Source organism: Sminthopsis crassicaudata, chromosome 2 (genome assembly GCF_048593235.1).
Source record: "Sminthopsis crassicaudata isolate SCR6 chromosome 2, ASM4859323v1, whole genome shotgun sequence".
Classification (NCBI taxonomy): Eukaryota; Metazoa; Chordata; class Mammalia; order Dasyuromorphia; family Dasyuridae; genus Sminthopsis; species Sminthopsis crassicaudata.
Window position 1 is genome coordinate 194,085,623 of NC_133618.1, and position 20,171 is coordinate 194,105,793.

The window sequence follows — 20,171 nt, forward strand, 5'->3', positions numbered from 1 at the left end:
ATCTGTTAGAATATGTTCAGGTTTGGGCAAACATATTGGCATAAAGAAAGAAGAGAATAAGAAAGGTTTGATTTTGAAAAAAAGGTTAAGAAAATTTCTCTTTAATTAAATGTTTTCCCCCAAATAATCAGAGAATTTAAAAATTATATATCCTATGAGGAAGCCCAGTCCACTGTTGGGAAACTATAATTTTATCAAGAATTTCTTCTTTATATTGAGCTAAAATCTCTCTCTCTCCTTAATATTTCCCTTGGGTCAGAGTTCTCTCACTATCCCCCTTCTTTTTCCTAAGGCCAAGCTATGGTGTTAGAAAGAATAGATCCATATAGATTTAGAGGTAGAGGAAACCTTAGAGGTTATATAGCTGTTTCATTTTATATAATAGCATTTAAGCTCAGAGAAATGAAATTATATTTTTTCAAGTCACACATCTAGCAATTGTCAGATCTGGGACTAAATCTGACTCCAATGAACCCACATTTAACACCATATACCAAGATAAGATCAAGATGGGTCCATGATTTAGGCATAAAGAATGAGGTCATAAATAGATTAGAGGAACATAGGATAGTTTACCTCTTAGACATGTAGAGAAGGAAGGAATTTATGACCAAAGGAGAACTAGAGATATTATTGATCACAAAATAGAAGATTTTGATTACTTCAAGTTAAAAAGCTTTTGTACAAACAAAACTAATGCAAATAAGATTAGAAGGGAAGTAACAAATTGGGAGAATATTTTTACAGTTAAAGGTTCTGATAAAGGCCTCATTTCCAAAATATATAGAGAATTGACCCTAATTTATAAGAAATCAAACAATTCTCCAATTGATAAATGGTCAAAGGATATGAACAGACAATTTTCAGATGATGAAATTGAAACTATATCCACTCATATGAAAGAGTGTTCCAAATTACTACTGATCAGAGAAATGCAAATTAAGACAACTCAGAGATACCACTACATACCAGTCAGATTGGCTAAGATTACAGGAAAAAATAATGATGAATGTTGGAGGGGATGTGGGAAAACTGGGATACTGATGCATTGTTGGTGGAGTTGTGAAACAATTCAGCCATTCTGGAGAGCAATTTGGAACTATGCCCAAAAAGTTATCAAAATGTGCATACCCTTTGACCCAGCATTGCTGTTACTGGGCTTATATCCCAAGGAAATACTAAAGAAGGGAAAGGGACCTATATGTGTCAAAATGTTTGTGGCAGCTCTTTTTGTAGTGGCTAGAAATTGGAAAATGAATGGATGCCCATCAATTAGAGAATGGTTGGGTAAATTATGGTATATTAATGTTATAGAATATTATTGTTCTATAAGAAATGACCAACAGGATGAATACAGAGAGGTTTGGAAAGACTTACATGAACTGATGCTGAGTGAAATGAGCAGAACCAGAAGATCACTATACACTTCAACAACGATATTGTATGAAGATACATTCTGATTGAAGTGGATATCTTCAACATAAAGAAGATCTAATTCACTTCCAGTTGATCAATGATGGACAGAAACAGCTACACCCAGAGAAGGAACACTGGGAATTGAATGTAAACTGTTTGCACTACTGTCTTTCTACCCAGATTATTTATATCTTCGGAATCCAATTCTTACCATGCAAAAAATTTTGGTTTTACACACATATATTGTATCTAGGTTATACTGTAACACATTAAATATATATGGGATTGCCTGTCATCTAGGAGAGGGAGTAGAGAGAGGGAGGGGAAAATTTGGAAAAATTTACAAGGGATAATGTTGTAAAAAAAAATTACTCATGCATATGTACTGTCAAAAAATTATAATTATAAAATTAATAAAAAAAAAAAAGAAAAAAAATAATCTGACTCCAAATCAATTGCTCTTTTCTCTTACCCTGGGCTTCTTAACCTTGATTATATCATCGATCTCTTTGGCCTAGTGAAATTGATAGGTCCTGTCTGAGAATGTTTTGAATACATAAAACAAAATCTACAGTATTACAAAGGAAAACAATTATATTTAAATGAAGTTATCAAAATATTTTCCAAAAAAAAGGTTTAAGCTCCCTGGATTGAGAACCCCTGTATCACACCATGATATCCTTTTTCATGATGGTGTTATTAGAAATGATACGTTTGTTGATTTTTGAAAAAAACAAACAAACATGGAATAACTTGCATGAAATAATGAAAAGCAAAATGAGCATAACCAAGAAAACACTGTATACAGTAACAACAATATTATTTAAAGAATTTTGAATGCCTAAGTCATTTTGACTATTATAAGTACCCAAATTAACCACAAAGGACCTATAAAGGAAGACACTATCTGCATCCACAAAAAGAACTCATAAATAAAAATATGTATAGAATGATTTAACAAATATAATATCCATGTTTGTATATATACACATATATACAAATTTGTATCTAATGATAGTCATCTCTAGTGTGGGGGTAGGGAAGGAAAGAAAAAAAGAGAAATTTACATGATAACTTCATTAAATATTTAAAACAGCAAGTTGTACATATTAGATTTGCAATTTTATGTGCAACTTTTTTTTACTATGTTATAGAAATGCTTATTTTATCTTATAAACTAAGAATATATATATTTTTAAATTAAGGTCTCCAATAAGTGGGGCCCTCTCCAAAGCTAGATCCTATGGTTCTAATTCTTCCCTTTCCTAGAATGGTTATCCTCACTTCTTTCAATCAAAGCTTACATGGCAAGGTTAGAGGCCCCCTATCCCTCCAGCTGTTCATGTTCCAGTTTGTCAGCATCCTTCCTAAAACATATTGACTAGAACTGAACACAACACTCCAAATATGATATGGATAGCAAAAAGAGTTTTGAAGAGGAAGAAAGAGATTCAAGAAGGAAACTAGAGAAGTGCCTCTGAGAAGACAGAGATGAATTTAACTTACTCTTCTAGGTGATATAAAGTGTGCTGGTTTTTTTTTCCCTATATGGGGAAAGAGAAGATTTGAATCATTTAAAATGACAGTTTAATCAGTTTATGTCATTATCTCACATACAAAATAGATGAGCAACAATCACAATATAGCTGCAAAATCTCATTTTTCATACTTCCTGAAAGATCTTGGCCTTTGAGCTCCTTCTAGATATAAAACTATGATTCTATAAATTCTAATGAAATAAGACATTTCATTCATTCAATAATAGTAAATAAGCACTAGTAAAAATCTTAATTAATGAACATTACATTATATACTCAAAATTTAAATATACAAGTAAGATATTATCTTCTTGCAAGGAGCTTATATATTCCTCCTGAGGAATATATGTGTGTCAGGGAAGCCCAAGGTCATGATGGGAACTATAAAATAAGTTTATAGATAAATATTCAGCATGTACTGGACATATACAAAATACATAGAAAGTAATTTGGATACAATCCTACCAAGCAAGGGAATCAGAGAAGGTCTCTTAAAGGATATAGCACTTTAGCTTAAAGGAATCTAGTTGTTCCAAGAAAGGTTTGCTTTCCTGGCAGGGAGAAAAGCTTGTACAAAGATATGGAAGTGGGGGGTAGAATTTTGTGTTACATGGAATAGCAAACATGATAAGCTTACTGGAGTATAGGTTATATGAGAGAATGCAGCCAGATAGATTGTGAATAAATTTCAATGTCAAGTAGAGGTGCTTATATTTTATCCTAAAGGCATCCGAAATTTCTTGGTCAAGATAGTAACATTTGTGCTTTAGGGGAAAATAATTTGACAGCTGTAGGGAAAAAAGATTGAAGATAGAAAGAAGATAGATGTAGGATAACTGATTAGAGGGCTTTTGCAATAATCTGGCCAAAAAGTGATGAAGGATTAAATTGGGGTTTGTGGTAAAAAAAAAAAAAAGAAGAGGAAGTATATGAGATATTGATGAAGTAAACTTGACTAGACTCAGCAATTGATTGGATATAAGGTGTGAGTGACACAGTTTCCTTATTGATAAACTGTTTGCCTCTGAGATCCCTTCTACCACTTGGTAAGGAGTCTTCCTCTTCATGATGTTGCCTCATAGCCATCTTCCTCATGTGAAAGACTTCAGAACTTGGATATTCTAGAACCCTGATCTTTCTGTCTCCTGCTTAATAGCACGTGGTGTTTTCTAAGGAAAAGTTTTTTCTGGTCAGGTCTCATATATTCCAACTCCCCCAAAGCAGCCATTTCCATCTTTATTAGCACAAGGCATCTGCTACTCCTTCTGCCAAGATCTCCCAATTGGAAGGTGGAGAACCTTCAGTATAATACAAATCCACCTATTCTCCTTGACTTGAGGTCTTCCATCTTTTGTTGCACCTTTCCTTTGAGGGCACAGAAGTGGAACTCTCCATTCAATAATGAAGATATTTTCCTCATTTTTTCCTACCTATCTTACCATTCCTTTTCTGTTTCCTTTACAGGATCTTTTTTCAAATCATTATATATAATATATGCATATATAATACATATTATATGCAATTATATATTTTATATATACTGATATTATATATAATTGTTTTGCCCTATGTCCTTTTCTCTACTTGGCGATCTCTGCAGCTCACATAGATTTAATTATCATCTCTATCCTAATGCTTCTCAAATCTACTCTTCCTATCCCAATCTCTCTGCTGATTTGCAATCTTACACCTGCAATTGCCTTTCAGATGTCTCAAAATGAATGTCCAATAGACATCTTAAATTCAATATGTCCAAAATAGAACCCATTATCTTTCCCCCTAAATCCTTCCCTCCTGCTACTTTTGCTATTACTAGAGATCTCCAGCCTCAATCTTGAAATGTAGGAGTGAGTCATCCTGGACTTTTCCCTACCTCTCACTGCCCTCCCTCATATCCAAGCTCTTGCCAAAGTCTTTTGGTTTCACTATGGCAGCATTTCTTCAATATGCCCCTTTCTCTCCTCTCACTCTGCTGTCACTCTAGTACAGGCTCTCATTGCCTCATGCCTTGATTTCTGTATTAGTCTTCTGGTGGGCCTGTTTGCTTCAAGTCTCTCCTTACTCCAATCCATTTTCCATTCCACCACTAAACTATTTTTCTGAAACATGATAATGATCATGTCCCTTTCCTACTTAATAAACTCCAGTGGATTCCTATTACCTCTAAGAGCCCAAACCTTTATTTTTACAGAGGAGGAAATTGAGAACTTGAGACAAGGCTACTCTCAGAAGAAGAAATAATATGAGAAACCGGGGAATGCATTTCAAGATACCAGGTAAATAGAGGTTGTAGTTCAAAAAGATAATTTCCTACTAACTAAAAAATGTCAAATGTGCTAGGAAAGAAATATCTATTAAAGGACAGAAGAAGGGGTGAGCAGGACTTGAAAAGAATTCTGGATTTTGAGTCTGCATTCTAATATTTCCTTCCCTATTTACTAGCCATGTAACATAGATTTTTGAAGTGAAAAGGATTGTAGAGACCATTTCATCTAATTCTCTCCATATAACACTTAACACATGAGGAAATGAAGGCCTTGAAAAGGAAGTGACTTACCCTGTGGGGTTATAGATAGTAAAAAGCAGACTTATTAAAGGGTAGATTTTCACATTCGGTAGTATTTAGACTACAACTTCCTATTCTTTTCTTTTTCTCTGAACCTCAGTTACCTCAAATTTGAAATGAGGAATTTGGACTAGATAATCCTTAATATTTTTTCCTAGGCTGAAAGTTCTGTGATTCTATGCTTTGATTTATCAGTAAGGAAATGTGATTTGGCTAAGAAGAGGATGATGGGGATAGAGTAAAATGATTGCTGGCAGATGGATGCTAGAGCCAGGATGGCTATAGGAATTTGAAGACAATGACAGAAAATCACAGATTCCTCTTCCTGTGGATAAAGAAAGTCCTGTTAGTGTGTACTTCTGCTTTTCCTTGGATTCAACTGCTAGTTTCTATTTACAGTGTTTGCTGGGCTCTACTATTTACGGTCCTTAGTTATATAGCTCCTCCAAGGCCATTTGCTATTCTCTTTTAAGGCCTGTAGCAAATCAAACTGGCCCCTTCTAACACATGGGCAGGAAAAGAACAGGAAGACAGTGGCTTCTAAACCTTTAAGTTTCTGAACTTACCCTACCTGATGTCATGAGTTTCTCCAATTCTAAATTTCCCCACTATTCTCTTATAGAGGAAATAAATGCCTTTCGTTTTGACAAGTATATTTTTTAAAAAATTAAAATGTGAATGATGGTTGAGATAGCACGTTAGTGTGAATGAGTTTAAGACCAAAGTATAATAAGTCAATCATTCATAAAGAGTAAATAACTGATATCAGATTATTTTTCATTTTAATCAAATAAGAAGTAAGAATTTATTAAATCCTATGTGCTTACATTCTATGAGGAGAAGCAATGTGTGCACTTATACAAAATAAACATAGAGGAACTGAGTGATGTGGAGGAACTATTAATTGTGGGAGCATGAAATGTTTCATGGCAGAGCTGCTTTTTGAACTGAGGGATGAGGTAATAATTGGGGTTGGGAGTGGATCATAGAAAGAAGAGGCAGGGGATAGAAAGACAAAGTTCAAATATTTCATGATTGACTAGAATAGGAACTGTATCCATATAGGAAGGATGATGGAGATGAACCCTGAAACTGTCCTCCCTGATTTTTGGGGGGAAGCCATGGGAATGAACTCTGAGACACTCTTTTCTGGTTGTGGCTTGTGTCAGGGAATCAAGATAAGTGGCTTCTTTCTGTTTTCTTGATGGGACTAGATGCACTCTCTATTGAGTTGAAAATTAGTCCAGGACTACTCCTACTTAGCTCACTGGAGATCTTGACCTGATATAACTTAAGTGGTCTCATTCAACTGGAATTCTGGGCCTGGGGGCAGTGACAAGATTGAAGGAATCTCATTCAATAGAAATCCCAATCTCATATCTCTTATAAAAAAGACAATTTTAAACTCATATCTTTGCAGAAGTCTGAAGTAGGAATCATGCTTTGCCAAGGGACCTCTCCTCTTGGCACAGCTGCTTCCTGCCTGCTGTGAAGAGACCTTCTCAGTGATAACCTTTTGTTATTTCTCTGCCAGGACCTTATCACTAAGAAGTCTGCCTTCATAGCAAAGCTGGCTTCTCAGTGCCAACAGAATCAACTTCCCTTTTGCCATTCAAATTTTTCAGATTTGTGAATTCTTTCACATTGAATCTGCATCTTCAACCAAAGAGGATTCCCACAACTCTCTGCACTGCCACTAGAACAGCATCAAGGAGAAGGGAAAAAATATTGCAACAAATCATATTCTAATTAGAATTTTGCCCTTCTGCTTTAGTACCCCTCTGTTTTATATCATTTATGTTCCTCCTGTTCTCACTCCTCAAGTCCCTACTCATGTATTTTTTGAAGATGTTTAAATTTATGTAAAGGCAATTTATTTTCAGCTTAGCATAGTTCATAGAGCAAGGGGAACTGGATTCTCCCCTTAGCTCTGTCACTTAGTAGCTATGAAACTATGAACAAATTACTACTTTCTCTGCTTCAGCTTTATCCTCTGTAAAATGAATAGATTGAATTAAATAATTCCTAACTTTCTTTGTAACAACTCTGTGTTGCTTCACATGCACTCACATGTATAACTCTGTCCTTTTAGCCCACATAAGTACACCTGTTGATTTTTCATATTTAAATATTTCTTTATGTGTGTGTTTTTTTTTTTTCCCCTTTGGTATTGTTTTTGTAATCTTGTCTCATAATTATAACATAGCTCAGCTGGTCAGAATCTCTGAAGCTCAGAAATGTTAAATGAATAATCCAAAGTTCCAAGCTAAGCTGCATAACAGATTTGATTCCACATACTCTGGATCTCTTGTCATTATAGTATTTTCTATCTTTAGTGACTGCAACTTTTTTTCTTGAGGTGACAAAGCTCCTCTTGTAATTCATAGGTTAGAAGTTATATAAGAAGGTAAAGTTTTTTATGGGATCAAAGGATTATAAATTCAATGGGGTAAGTTTTATTTGACCTTCACATCTGTTGTAGGAAAATTGAATTTTCATTAGATTAAAATAAAAGGTTATAGATATTTTAAAAATCACTCAAACTGACTCTTATTTAGAAATAAATTGAAAAAAAAAAGCTTAGCACTCAGTATATATTCATAGGTCATATTAATATGTTATATAAAAATATAGATAGATATAGAGTTATATCTAGATGTAACAATTTTGGGGGGATATTCCCCCAAATGTCCAAAAACAAAGAAGAAGCCACCATTTACCTTATAGAAAGTATTTTCTCTTAAGTAGGGAGGCAGCGTGGTGGCTCAATGTGAAGGACACAAGTCTGGGGGTCAGGAACTCTGAGGTCTAATCCTACTCCTTTTAGGCTGTAAAACCGTGGGGGAGTCACTTAATCTCTCTGTGCCTCAGTTTATCCATCTGTAAAATATGGAAAACAGCATATAGCATCTCTTTAGTTTACTTGAGAATAAATAGGAATAAAACATCAATATCATATTCTCTGAATTTCTCAACTATCAAGTTCTAGAGCCTACCAACTACCATGAGGCAAAGAAATATCCTTATTAAAGTATCTAAAATGTAAGCTTCAGAGGCATCATGGTAAAGTAAAAAGAGAGTAGTTTTGGAATCAGAGGACTAATGTTTAAATCATGAATTTGCTACTTATTAGTTATATAACCTTGGGCATCTGACTAACTCTTTCTGGGACTTACTTTTCTTAAGTGTAAAATGAGACAACTAAATCTGTTGTTTCCAAACTTTTCAATTATGATACTCTGCTAATGTCAAAACATTTCATAGATCACTACATGACATTATATGTACCATTGATTGAAAAAATATATAATGGTAAAAACTTCTGAATTTAGTAGTATTTTAAGTTAATTTGTATTTTAATTAACATTGATGACATGAAAAATTATATATATAAATATATCTATGCAAGACATTTATTAAGCTTACAAAAAGCAATGTTTACTGATTTGTTAAACTGACTTGATATATATTTTACTAAATTGAATAAAAAAATCAAAAGGATGTTTAATATATATATACATAGGTGTGTATGTGTGTGTGTGTGTGTGTGTGTGTGTGTGTCTGTATAGTTTTACTGACCCTATAAAAACTTTGAACCCTTGTTCTTTTGTGGTAACAGTTTGAATAGTGATCTCCAAGATTCTTTTTAAATCTAAGTCCTATTGCCCTGGATTAGAAGTCACACAATAGATCTTTGGATCCCCACAGTTAAGACCCTGTTACAGTGGTTTTGTAGGATGGCTCTGGACTGGGATAATCCCAGCAACTCCTTTTTCTAAGATTATTGCTGCCTATTTGTATCAAGTGACTCAGAAATAATGGTCAGTTCTATTGGTTGTTAGTTTTTTTTTAATCTATTCAAAAAAATTCTGGGGTTCCTGTTTCCAATTGGAATGTTTTTACTCCATAAACTAATAAGAAATTCTAGGTATCCTGGAAATAAACTCTCTCCAAAGTCAGCTCAGGAAGAACTAATATTGACCTCCTAGATTAGCTCAGCCTAGAGCTTCCATTCTAGATATAGCCTAGAGATATAGAGGAGGTAATTGATTAAGTGATAGAATTCAGAGCTTGGAGTCAGAAGAATTAAATTCAAATCTGGTCTCAAACATTTACTAGCTGGGCAAATTACTTAACTTCAATTTGCCTTAGTTTTCCTTCCTTCCTTCCTTCCTTCCTTCCTTCCTTCCTTCCTTCCTTCCTTCCTTCCTTCCTTCCTTCCTTCCTTCCTTCCTTCCTTCCTTCCTTCCTTCCTTCCTTCCTTCCTTCCTTCCCTTCCTTCCTTCCCTCCTTCCTTCCCTCCTCTCCTTTTTTCTTTCTTCCTTTTCTCCTTCTCTCCCTTCCTTCCTTCTTGTAATAGATTTAGCAGATAAGATTCTTGAAAATAGAGGAGATCCTCCATGCATAAATGGTTATGCATGAAGTTGCATTCTTTGTGTGATTTAAAGGCTGCTGAAAAAGCTTCCCCACCCAGATCCCTCTCAGACTATTTAACTTGATAATGTCATCTTAAGTTACAAATGCTTTAGTCAAGCTAGGTGGGAGTTTCAAAATCTGATCCAAGAAGGTCATTGCAAAGGTCATATTAATTCTTTTGTTATAAATTATATTACTGATTAACCATGTTTTACCCTCAAAGTCATGGGATATAGGATAGAGAAAATGATCAGAATAATTCACATTTTTAGAGGTGCCACAAAGTACAGACATTATTATCCTTATTATGAAAATGGAGGGATAGCCTCAGAAAATTGTATCACCTTTCCCATGGTCATATAAGTGGCATTAACAGCGAAATTGTTTTTGGGACCAGGGTGGGATGGAGGATCTGTAAAGTTTAATTGGGATATGGTCCCTGTCCTCAAGGAGCATACTTTTTTTTTTTAATCCAAAGGCAGCATTTTTTGGCTGGCATCATACTTCCTTCAAAAGCACACTTTCTGGCCATTGTTTCAGCTAGAGAGAACAGATTTCACATTCAAGATCTAGGCATGAACCTCTGAACTGATGTTAGTTGTGTGATCCTGAGCAGTTACTAAAGCTTTCGAGGCCCCAAGAAAATATAGAAATTACAGAACAGATATGAATCTCCATTGGTAAAGGGAGTTTCTTATCACCAGTGAAATCATAGTTCTATCCACAGGTGTAACTCCAAATTAGAAATATGCTCTTGGCTATGTCACTGCTTCTACAAAACCATGGGAAATTTCAGAGTTAAGAGAAAGGTATAACATTTCTTGAATAATAGGAGATAGCATGTGAAAAGACACAAAACTATGTGAGAGGAGACTAGAGTGATAGGGCACCTGAAGTGGCTGGCAGGACAGGATGGGAGAAGGTGTCTATTAATGTGGGTAGTCTGAAAATGAATGACCTTCATTTATTTTACAAGAACAAATTATCCAAAATGATGCTATGATTTTGGTTCCCCAATTTATGAAAAGGAAAATCACTAAGGTATCTGGAAGGGAGTATGGTCCTGTGGAAAGAACATTGGACCTAAGTTGCAGGGGTCTTGGTTTTTATATTTACTATCTATGTGAATTTCAGTTTCTCCATCTGTAAAATGGGAATAATGATAATTGTATCAATTTGTTATAAGGAATTGCTATTGATGGGGGTTGAAATCCCTTTAAGACTCATTTCTGATTCCCAAACCCCCATGGCTGACTTTTGATTTACAAATCCTGATCACTGGGCTTTCCCCATCTCCCACCAGATCTGAACTAACGAGTTTTTCCCAACCCCCGCAGTTAAAGCCATTAAATTCTATTCAATGCTGACCCTGGCTGAAAGCCCACCAGGAGCTTGGGACTTCATCCAAAAGTCCCCTTTTAGGTATAAAAGAGCCAAACTGGAGCTCTCTCTTTGCAGGAGCCCTTCCCCGCAAACATGATATCCTTCCAGCCATGTAAGGGTTCCTGCCCGCCCAACAACCACCTTTGACCCTGGCATCTTTCTACCTTAAACTTTATTTCTAAATCCCTACAATAAACCTTTTTTTTTTTTTTTTTTTTATCAATCTAGGTTTTTGGGCCTATAAATTCATTTATGGGGGACATTGCCGTCATAGGACTATCTATGCGCCAACCAAACAGGGTTCCCCCTTTCCTATCTCTCATCACTATGAGGAAAACTGTTTTTAAATCTTAAAGGTAAGTCCTCATATTACCATATTACAGATTAAATGCTGCATTTTATAAGTAACATACCAATGCTTTCAGTAATAAATTGTTAGTATAATCCTTTAGCCAAACTCTTTCAGTATAAGTATTAATATCTCTATGCTACAGATAAAAAAATTAAGGTCTAGAAAAGTCAAATGCTTTGTCTATGGTTAAACATGCAAATGTGTGGTAAGGCAGTATTTGAACTGAGGTCTTCTGACTCCAAATCCAGTCTTCATGTCACTTACTATACCATAATACCTTGTCCAAAGTCGAACACATGGCTGGTAAACAGCAGAGTTCGAATTTTGACCCAAATTTTTAGTTCCAAGTTTTATACAATTGCATTAAATGGGGCACAAAATGTTTCAGGAAATTTTGAAGAGCATATGAGTTCCTAGTTTTGGTCCAGTAGGTTGATATTCCCTTTATTCCTCTGCTGACATGTTGAAGGCTTTCAGACAAGCTATTATGGATTTTGCTGCAGATTTCCTTTTGCTGCTGCTATATTTTCATGCAAACATTTCTAGAGTAACAGAAAGCAGCACAATTCTGAGCAAAAAAAAAAAAATTGACTCATGCTTTAAAGAATCCATTATAATTTTAAATCAAGTCAATTATAACTATATGTTGAAGAATCTGACCCCCTAAATCTCCAATGCATTCATTCTCACAACTGGTTCTAGGATACAACTGTGTAGATAGTAGCTTGACTTACTAATAACTCATGTTTATTTGGCACATTCAGATTTACAAAGTGGTTTTTCACACGTATTATATCATTTGAAACTCACAACAAGGCTATGACCTCAAAGCCAACTCAAATATTATTCCAATTACTTTAGTTAGGAAAGCCAAGGCATACAGTGAGTAAGTAAAATATCCAAGTTCTTATTGCCAATAAGTGTCAGAGATGGAACTTCTAATGCTAGGTCCCTTGCTTTTATGCTTCTATACTTCTGAAAGCTGGAGGAATTTGATTCCTTAAACTTTTACCCTCTCTCAAATTTTTTTTTCTTTTTCATCTTGAAGGGAACACTTTTTGTGGATTATTTTGTGCTTTGTATTTCTAATTTACAGTGACTTTGAAATCAGAGAAATTGGCTTTAGATCTGGCCTAGGAAATAACTGCCACTTGGCACCCCAATACCTTATTGTCATTATCTGTAAAATGAAAGAGCTGAGTAGATAGCTTTTGAGGTCACTGTAAGCTGGGCCTGTGACTGATTGATGCTTCTTACTTAATTAAAGTCTTCGTTGTCTGTTAGTTTTGACCAAAACCACTAGAAATCAACTGTGCTAGAATTGAAGCATGTGGATTTCAAGTCCCAATTCACAATAATAATTCCAGTTTCTTACCTACAAAAAAGAGTGTGTGTGTGTGTGTGTGGGGGGGGATCCACAACTTGTACATATATAAGAAGAGGAAACTGATATAGAAGGTGTAGGTTCAAATCATTAGGGATTACAAGATTTAGATATTGTTTAGGAAAGCACCTACTTGACAGAGGAAGAGAGCTGAGATTGAGCAAAGTCACAAAGGTATAAGGAATAGACCCAGAGTCCTAGTTTCTTGGTTTTTTAGTCATTCTTTTCATTGCACTATACAGATTCTACCTGGAGGAATTGAGGGAAGATTGTCTGTCTCAATTTTATCATCTGTCAAAAATGATGTTGATGTTACCTGCCCTGTGATATTCATGGCCACTTTTTGGGGGGGAAGGGGGCTGGGTACTTTTTTTTTAATTAAAGCTTTTTTATTTTCAAAACATTTGCATGGATATTTTTCGACATTGAAACTTGTAAATCTTGTATTCCAAATTTTCCTCCTCCCCTCCCCTGGAAGGCAAGTAATTGGGGCACATCTTAATATATGTGTATGTGGGGAAAAATAGAAACCACATTTGTTTCATGATATATTGAAGAAGTGCTAATTTTGTGGTTGTTCAGTTGTTCTTTATTCGTGTCTGACTCTGTGACCCTTTTTTGAGGTCTTCATGGTATTCCAGAGGTACTGGAGTTATTTGCCATTTCCTTTTGCAGCTTATTTTACAGATGAGGTAACTGAGGCAAACTGGATCTAATGACTTGCTCAGATTGACACAGCTAGTAATTGAGGCAAGATTGAATTCAGGAAGACTCATTTTCCTAACTCTAGGACTGGCACTCCATCTGCTGTGCTATCAGTTGCTCCCTTGATGGACTAACAATGTAGAAATTCACTAGTCACCTGACAGTATAAATTTCTTCACTATTATTAAAGGAGAAATGAAATATAATAGACTATGCAAAGACATGGCAAAGTACTTGATGTTATCTACTGTTGTAACAATTATTTGTTGACTTTGTATAAGAAATACTTGAAGCCTTGTTGGAACTGGTATCTTAACCAGTTTTGTTTAAAAGAATCTCTTTCAAAGTTGTAAGAACTATTTAGTCCCTCTCCTTGTGTTGTGTGTTTGAATGGGGAATGTCTCATTCTGATAACTGTAAGCTGCATGGCAAACACTTCCCCTAGAAGTTTCCCTTATAAATTCCTTGTATAATTTTCTTTTCTCTTCTCTTTGTCATAGAAAAAGTGCCACTTTTGCAACAGAATTACAACAGAATGTTCCTGATTGCTTGTGTATTCTAAGCAGACCTAAAAAGTAATAAACCATTCTGGATTCTAAGAAACTGAAGCTGCTGTCAGCGAAGCAGTATTCCTTACCATCCTAATATACTTTTTTTTTTTTTGCTTTGGCCTCCTATCTTTGCCATAATCATTACATGATGGGTGAGCCTCTCCCAAGAAGTTCCATTCCTTTTGGTTAGATAATTTCCTGATATATGAGATGTGTGCAACAACTTTGAAAATTAAGTTTGTGATACTCATTTTCTAGCATTAAAGTGTTTATTTACCCATGGAAGAAGGAGAGTTTGTTCTGTTTAAGCCCATATGGAAGAACTTGGGGTGAAAATTGAAAAGAGATAATTGTGAAGTTAATGTATGAAAACTTTTCTTGAAGTGGAATGGGATGCCTCAAGGGGGATGGGTATCCAGAATATTATAGAAATGATTCTTATTCAGGTCTACTACGAATTAGATGGCTTATAAAGACTCTTCTACCTCTTGACATTCTGTGATTCTATCTATAGTTTTAAAAACAAATACCCCAATCTGATAGACACAGGTTATTTCGTATCCTTTAGAAAAAAAGTTGCTACATGAAAGCAAGGAATTCTGAAGAAAAAACTGAGAAAAGTTCAGGCCAACAAAGGGATAGTCTTAAACAATGGCCAAAAATACTTTGTGCTGGAGATACAGAAAAAAATAAGGAAATCTGGGAAGTAATGCAAAAAAAAAAAATGTGCAGAATGAGAATATCATTTAAAACAGGCTTCTTACCCTGTTGACAAAAGACAGTAGGAAATGACTTTAGCTTTATTATTATCTCATAGCTAAGGGGCTTTACCCACTGAAAGAAACACTTTCAATAAATCTCATGCTTTCACAGGATGTAACTGCTGCTCACATGCAACTGAATATTATGGAGGTCTTCTTGAAAGGCATATATTATAAATAGCTTATAGTATTTTGAAATTTGGAACAATTAAATGATAAATTAATAAGAGAAACATGAAAAATATGAATCACAGCACAACTAACATCATTACCATAAATTAAACAGGACCTGAGATTCCTATTTACTGCAGCTGTGGTATTATTCAATGGAGGAACAGGAGGTGGGTATATTTTGCTAACAATGAAAACTACAGCAGACAATGCCTTCCAAAAGAACAAATGAAAGAATTCCAAAACGTATTCCATAAAATATTTATAGCAAATTTTCAGCCTGAGACTTGCACATAAACACTGCACACAGAAAATAGCTGCATATGATTTTGGAAGGGAATATTACTTCATGAAGCCAAAATAACTTCCAAGGGCATGGGAAAAATTGCATTCCATGCTGCTGCTGCTGCTTTTGCTGCTGCTGCTACATCAAGGGCCCTCTGGCCTAGTGGAGGCATTTACAAATGTGTTATATTAAAGCATCAGCTAATGCTATCATCATTGTTAAGAATCTGCCAGGATCTCTCTCCCCCCAAGCCCTTTTTTGTAGGTTCTGAAATTAAAACTCAGCTATAAAAATTCCCTTTGAGTTTCCTGGGAAATATGTGGTCTCAGCCCTAATTTATTTCTGTTTTAATCATTCTTAAAAATTCCAGACTTGACTATATACACATATTGAAATATATTTTTAAAAAATGAAATATGGAATTACTTCAGAAGATATGTTCTACCATAAGTACAATGAGGTCCCATTTTATGTAGTATTCACTGATAGTTTCGTGTCTTCTCCAAACTATCCAATGAAACCAAAATTAATTATTCTAATATGATGGCTAAGTCCTTGAAGTTAAAAAAAAGAAAAAGTTGAATCCTTTAACATTCATCCCTATTGAGCAGTATATATTTCCTTAGAATCATTCCCACTCCAATGAAAGGATAAGTGATAGTGCAGAGTTTGATTCTTATGTGATTATAATTTCAGGAATACTATTTGAGGAGGGAATAATGTGATTGTAATTTCCGGGATACCATATCATGGCTTCAAGTTGTTTCTATCATTTAGATTGTCTCAAATGTATACTTTTTGACTCCAAGATGTCTGTCTTAGGTTGGTTTTATGGACTCGGTTAGACTAATTCTGGAATGAAGGATATCTGACTATCTAGAAAAGAATGCTACTTTATAAAGGTAAAGCTGGCTCTGGAAGACCTAACTAATAAAGGTAATAATAGCTCTGGAAGGAAGAAGACTAGTCCTAATTCTAACCAAGCTCAACACAATAAAATTAGCATATAGTGGAGTCCTGAAACTGATCGGGTATATAGTGTATCAGTAGCCTTCATAAAATGAACAAATCTATTGCCCTCTGAGATTTCTTTGCTAGAAATCCCAGAAAAGGTGTGTATTTTTGTCTTCCTATAAGAATATCTACTGTCATAGCTGATGCAATTAGTGGCAGTACAAAGAGTTGTGGGAACCTCTTCTGGTGGGCACAGAGTTCAATGTGATTCATGAACCCGAAAAGTTAGACTGGCAAAAAAGAAAGTTTATTGTTGGATAAGAAGTCAGCTTTTGCTAGAAGGCTAACTTCTTTGGTGGCAAGGTCTTGACAGAGAAGGAAAGACCTAGCAGAGAAATCCTGGCAGAGAGAGATAAACAAGGGGTATAGAGAAATCCTCACAGAGAGATAAAGAGGGGTTAACGCTGAGAAGAGAGTGGTCCTGGAGTAATTTTTATCTCAATAGAGGTATCAGGTATAGATCTTCAGCTAAATGAGTATTTAAATTCGGGCTAAATAGGAGTGGTCCTGGACTCAACTGAATAGAGGATATAGCTAGTCCCACTAAGATAACATAATGAAATCAGGCTGGCCAATCCCAGAGGTTAGTTTCTCAAGAGTTTACCCCATGGCTCCCCCCCCAAAGTCAGAGTTCAGGGTTCCCCCCATCATAGCTACCTGAGTGGATCAGTCCCATGCATGAATTCAATAGGACACAAATACAGAACCTTGAGAATATATGAGACAATAAAGTACTTTGGAAATAGTAAGCACTGTATAAATATTGTTAGTAAATGAGAATGGGGAAAAGGGAAAAGAGTATGTATCTAGAGTAGCAGTGCCTTTTAGGTACTTACTAAAGACTAATAAATTTCTCTTTGAAAGGCAGTGAGTATATTTAGAAAACAAAACCTCCATAATTGTCTTTTTCCAGTAGGGTCTATATCTTATCTCATTTTTTTTTTTAACCTAGTACTACTTTGCATGAAATAAATTCTTATTAGATGTTTGTTAATTTGAAATGAATTTACAAAGGAGCACAGTTGTCAACATATTTATTAATATTTTTGATATATAATCACTATATTCTGTAAAGAGAGATTCCTGTCATTTAGAGAATGGACTTTAAGATCTTCCTCCATCAACAAAGATGGATTTATGTGGAAACATTCATGCTGTTGTAAGTTCCACTTGTAACCAGTAGAAGACATCTGCTCACTTTGCAAATTGCCTTGTCTCTGATTGCTATTTTTAGTATGATCTGCCTACTGCAGTAGTTTCCTACCTACCTACAATTAAGCCACACAGTCTGAAATCACTATTCCTGGCATCAGGAGAATTTTGTTGCTTTTCTTGGTTGTGGTGATCTCCAGCTCTCTCCAAACTCTAGAGCTACTGACTTCCCCCTAAGCCTATTCTTTTTTCTCTCAGAGGCAACAGGGAAAAGAGGCAAGAAGAGGTCAGAAATATTTACTCAGTCATATAAAGCAGACAAGGCTCTTTTGTCACAACCTGTCTCCTGGATGTCTCCTTAGGGTATGTCAGGTACATCCAATACCAGGTAGTGTTCCAGACAAGGTTCCTGCATTGTCCCATTTACAGCCTTAACTCCTAAAACAGCCACCACCCAACTGACCCCAAGAGTCCATGCTCAGGACTACCCTGGCGAAGTGTGTCACACAGGCAAATACCTCTGGAAATCCACAAGCAGAGGATTTTCCTTTTTTAGTCACATCCACCCACTCTCCATGCCCAACACCAATGATTCAAACTGCCTTTCTTAGTGACTGCTCTGATTGTCTTTACTCTAGGGCTCACAAGCCACTAAGTTCTCCATTAGCCAAACTTAGTCTCTTATTGGTAAACTCTTGGACTTTGGTTTCTCTATGTCCCCAATTTAGTAGCATGCTGTGCTCATAGTAGGCACTGCCTAAGGATGCATGAAACACAATGTTTTACTTAAAAGTTGGTGCTGATTGATTAAATGAGATAAGGGTGGAGAAGGCTAAACAGTCATGGGACAGAGTAAGAAGGGAGCAATAATTAGGCAGTTAGGTGGTGCAATGCTGAGAGTGCTGGACTGGGAATCTGGAATGAGATTAATTCTGGCTCAGACATTCACTAATTAAAGAACTCTGGGTTAGTCAATTAGCACTCTTGACAACTTTCCTCATCTGTAAAATGGGGATGATAATAAGAAATACCTTCTAGGGCTGTTGTAAGAATCACATAAAATGATACATAAAATGCTTTGCAACTTTAAATGTTAACAAAAATGCAAGCTATTAGATAAAAGCTAGTTATTAATTAGCATGAAGTATTTGATATTTCAGAAGACCCAAATTATCTTTAACAAACACTTTATATCTGCTCTGGAATGTTGACTAGGGTAATTGATTGTCTCCTGGAGATGACCTGCTCAAGGTCCTCAGGACAAGTCAAATTCACAGGCATGTCAATATTCAGCAGAGTTGGCATCCGTAGGCACTGATGACACAGAGGAGGCGGTTTTCCCTCCCACTCACTCTACCCAGTTTTAGCTTGATTGCAAGTACTCAGAATCACAGGGTAACTCTTCCAGGAAAGTAGATGCTAACCCTGCTGGCCTGGCTGGTTGCCAAAGAGGGTAATTAAATTCTGCCTACCTGATATGCTTCTTCCATTTTTTTTTTTTTTTTTAATGTAAAATGCTCTGGGCTGGCTGAAGCTTGCAAGGCCCTATTGCCATGTACTCAGTTGAAGAGCTGCTACATGCCACCCCAGAGACTAGTGCCTTTTAAGAGGTGGCTGAAGTTATTCCCATATAAATTGCTTAATATACGTGTTAGTTCAAGAAATATGGGTTAAGCACATCTCCTTATTTCATCCTTTGGGGATTCAACCTATATCACTAAGAGATTGAAAAAGCTTTTTTCCCCCTCTTGTATCTCTGCACCAAACTTATCTTATAAATAATACCAAACTGTGAAGAAGGCCCGACTCAACAATGCATAGCCTCGCTGAACTTTTAAAATAAAAATAAACATATTTGAAAGCCAGCTCAGTGCATTATAACTGCTCTTCTTTCATTTTTCCCTGGGGCTAGATGTGTAGGAATTACGTTTTCTCTTGAACAGTTGGTGAGAATTCAGCTGCCTTATATTTAGCGGCAGAGCATGGATTTAATACTTTAATAATCATCTGCTGCTCTTCCATTCCACCTTCTATCTGAGAATCTCCAAGTTCTATACAGCAATGAATTAATTAATCTTCCTAGTCCCATGGGCACTGAATCAACATTAGAATATACCCTTTGCTGTTGAAGATACTCCCAGAAGGGAAATGTAATCTTCAAACGAAAAGGGATGTTATGTAAAGTTATAGAACTAGATGTGGAACAGAGGAACAAGCATTCATTTATTCCATCCATTACTCTAGTCATTCAACAAACTTTTATTAAGTTTCTATTATGTAAAAGGCACAATGTTAGGTGCAGTAGAGTTTATCAAAATGAAAAAAAAAAACCACACAACTTCTCATGTATAATAAATAGAAGTGATGATACATACACAAAGATTAAATTAGACATAAAATATCACCCTTCTGTACTTTGAGAATCTGTGATTTCATGAGTGTATTTCCTTCACCCATGTAAGATTGAAACTTTTCC

General features: G+C 35.6%; 1 protein-coding gene and 1 long non-coding RNA gene across 32 annotated transcripts in view; one reads left to right on the forward strand and one right to left on the reverse strand.

The window, feature by feature from the left end:
• Window positions 1-20,171, reverse strand: part of MYT1L (myelin transcription factor 1 like) — a 693,632-nt gene that overhangs the window by 300,508 nt on the left and 372,953 nt on the right. For 25 of the 30 annotated variants that reach the window (XR_012486139.1, XM_074288020.1, XM_074288037.1 and 22 more), the window contains one exon: window positions 8,241-8,400. The exons of 4 other annotated variants lie outside the window; for them this stretch is intronic. The gene's annotated coding sequence lies outside the window, so the exon portion shown is untranslated. Of the gene's footprint in view, window positions 1-2,922; window positions 2,961-8,240; window positions 8,401-20,171 lie in introns of all 30 variants that reach the window. One more of the 30 variants, XM_074288010.1, reaches the window with a different exon arrangement.
• LOC141555290 (uncharacterized) overlaps window positions 1-20,171 on the forward strand; it is an 86,649-nt gene that overhangs the window by 44,362 nt on the left and 22,116 nt on the right. Inside the window, exons 2-4 of one of the 2 annotated variants that reach the window (XR_012486140.1) lie at window positions 5,146-5,230; window positions 11,548-11,675; window positions 14,261-14,615. This is a non-coding gene — a long non-coding RNA (uncharacterized LOC141555290). Of the gene's footprint in view, window positions 1-5,145; window positions 5,231-11,547; window positions 11,676-14,260; window positions 14,616-20,171 lie in introns of those variants that run through there. The other variant, XR_012486141.1, reaches the window with a different exon arrangement.